The sequence below is a fragment of the Arachis hypogaea genome, chromosome 2 (assembly GCF_003086295.3).
Source record: "Arachis hypogaea cultivar Tifrunner chromosome 2, arahy.Tifrunner.gnm2.J5K5, whole genome shotgun sequence".
NCBI classification, from domain to species: Eukaryota; Viridiplantae; Streptophyta; class Magnoliopsida; order Fabales; family Fabaceae; genus Arachis; species Arachis hypogaea.
Genome location: NC_092037.1, coordinates 51,172,354 through 51,174,884, shown reverse-complemented (window position 1 = coordinate 51,174,884; position 2,531 = coordinate 51,172,354). Strand labels below are relative to the sequence as shown.

Sequence of the window (2,531 nt, the reverse complement as noted above, 5' to 3'; positions counted from 1 at the left end):
TGGCGCCATTGAGATCACAATTTCGTGCACCAAGTTTTTGACACCGTTGCCGGGGATTGTTTGAGTTTGGACAACTGATGGTTCATCTTGTTGCTCAGATTAGGTAATTTTCTTCGTATTTTATTTTGAAAAAGTTTTCAAACATTTTTCTTCTTTTTCGTTCTTTTCAAAATAATTTTCGAAAAAATCCAAAAAAAATTCATAAAATCATAAAAACCAAAAATATTTTTTGTTTCTTGTTTGAGTCTAGTGTCAATTTTTATGTTTGGTGTCAATTGCATGTTTTTAAAATTTATGCATTTTTTTCAAAAAATTCATGCATGGTGTTCTTCATGATCTTCAAGTTTTTCTTGGTAAGTCTTCTTGTTTGATCTTCATATTTTCTTGTTTTGTGTCTTTTGTTGTTTTTCATATACATTTTTGCATTCATAGTGTCTAAGCATGAAAAAATTTCTAAGTTTGGTGTCTTGCATGTTTTTCTTTTCTTGAAAATTTTTCAAAAATAAGTTCTTGATGTTCATCATGATCTTCAAAGTGTTCTTGGTGTTCATCTTGACATTCATAGTGTTCTTGCATGCATCATTGGTTTTGATCCAAAATTTTCATGTTTTGGATCATATTTGTGTTTTTCTCTCTCCTCATTAAAAATTCAAAAATAAAAAAATATCTTTTCCTTGTTTTACTCATAATTTTTGAAATCTTTGGGTTGACTTAGTCAAAAATTTTTTAAAATAAGTTGTTTCTTGTTAGTCAAGTCAAGATTTCATTTTTAAAAATCTTATCTTTTCAAAAACTTTTTCAAAAAAATCAATTTTTTTTCATTTTTTTATATTTTTGAAATTTTTTTAAAATTGATTTTCAAAATCTTTTTCTTATCTTTTCATGATTTTCAAAAACTTTACTAACAATTAATGTGATTGATTCAAAAATTTGAAGTTTGTTACTTTCTTGTTAAGAAAGGTTCAATCTTTAAATTTTAGAATCATATCTTTTAGTTTCTTGTTAGTCAAGTAATCAATTTTAATTTTAAAAATCAAATCTTTTTAATTTCCTCTTCAAATCTTTTTCAAAATATCTTTTTCAAATCATATCTGTTTCAAAATCAATTTCAAAAATCTTTTCTAACTCCTTATCCTTTCAAAATTTATTTTCAAATCTTTTTCAACTAACTCATTGACTTTTTGTTTGTTTCTTATCTTTTTCAAAACCACCTAACTACTTTTCTCTCTCTAACTTTCGAAAATCACCATCCTCTTTTTCAAAATTCTTTTAATTAACTAATTATTTCAAATTTTAATTTTAATTTTATTTCTTCTTTTAATTTTCGAAAATCACTAACCTTTTTTCAAAAATAATTTTCGAAATTCTCTCCCTCTCATCTTCTTCTATTTATTTATTCATTTACTAACTTTTCTCTTCATCTAAAAATTCGAACCCTCTCTTCTCCTCTGTGTTCGAATTTTTCTCCTCATTCTTCTATTCTTATCTTCTTCTACTCACATAAAGGAATCTCTCTACTGTAGTAAAGAAGATCCCTATTATTATTTTCTATTCCGTTCTTTTTTATATGAGCAGGAGCAAGGACAAGAACATTCTTGTTGAAACAGATCCTGAACCTAAAAGGACTCTAAAGAAGAAACTAAGAGGAGCTAAAATACAACAATCCAGAGAAAACCTTACAGAAATTCTCAAAAAAGAAGAGGAGATGGCAGCCGAAAATAATGACAACAACAATAATGCAAGGAGGATGCTTGATGATTATACTACACCTACTTCCAATTTTTATGGAAGAAGCATCTCAATCCCTGCCATTGGAGCAAATAATTTTGAGCTGAAGCCTCAACTAGTTGCTCTAATGCAACAGAACTGCAAGTTTCATGGACTTCCATCGGAAGATCCCTATCAGTTTTTAACTGAGTTCTTGCAGATCTGTGATACTGTTAAGACTAATGGAGTAGTTCATGAAGTCTACATGCTCATTCTTTTCCCTTTTGCTGTAAGAGACAGAGCTAGAACATGGTTGGACTCACAACCTAAAGATAGCCTGGACTCTTGGGATAAGCTGGTCACGGCCTTCTTGGCCAAGTTCTTTCCTCCTCAAAAGCTGAGCAAGCTTAGAGTGGATGTTCAGACCTTCAGGCAAAAAGATGGTGAATGCCTCTATGAAGCTTGGAAAAGATACAAGCAATTGACCAAAAAGTGTCCTTCTGACATGCTTTCAGAGTGGACCATTTTGGATATATTCTATGATGGTCTATCTGAGTTCTCTAAGATGTCACTAGACCATTCTGCAGGTGGATCTATTCACCTAAAGAAAATGCCTGCAGAAGCTTAAGAACTCATTGACATGGTTGCAAATAACCAGTTCATGTACACCTCAGAGAGGAACCCTGTGAGTAATGGGACGCCTCAGAGGAAGGGAGTTCTTGAAATTGATGCTTTGAATGCCATATTGGCTCAGAACAAAATGTTGACTCAGTAAGTCAACATGATTTCTCAGAGTCTGAATGGATTGTAAAATGCATCCAACA

The 2,531-nt window shown here is 30.9% G+C and overlaps 1 non-coding gene across 1 annotated transcript; it reads right to left on the bottom strand.

The window, feature by feature from the left end:
* Nucleotides 1-2,110: 2,110 nt before the first annotated feature.
* On the bottom strand, nt 2,111-2,218 carry LOC112762869 (small nucleolar RNA R71). The gene has a single exon (XR_003182777.1). It is a non-coding gene; the product is annotated as a small nucleolar RNA R71 (small nucleolar RNA).
* Nucleotides 2,219-2,531: the final 313 nt, after the last annotated feature.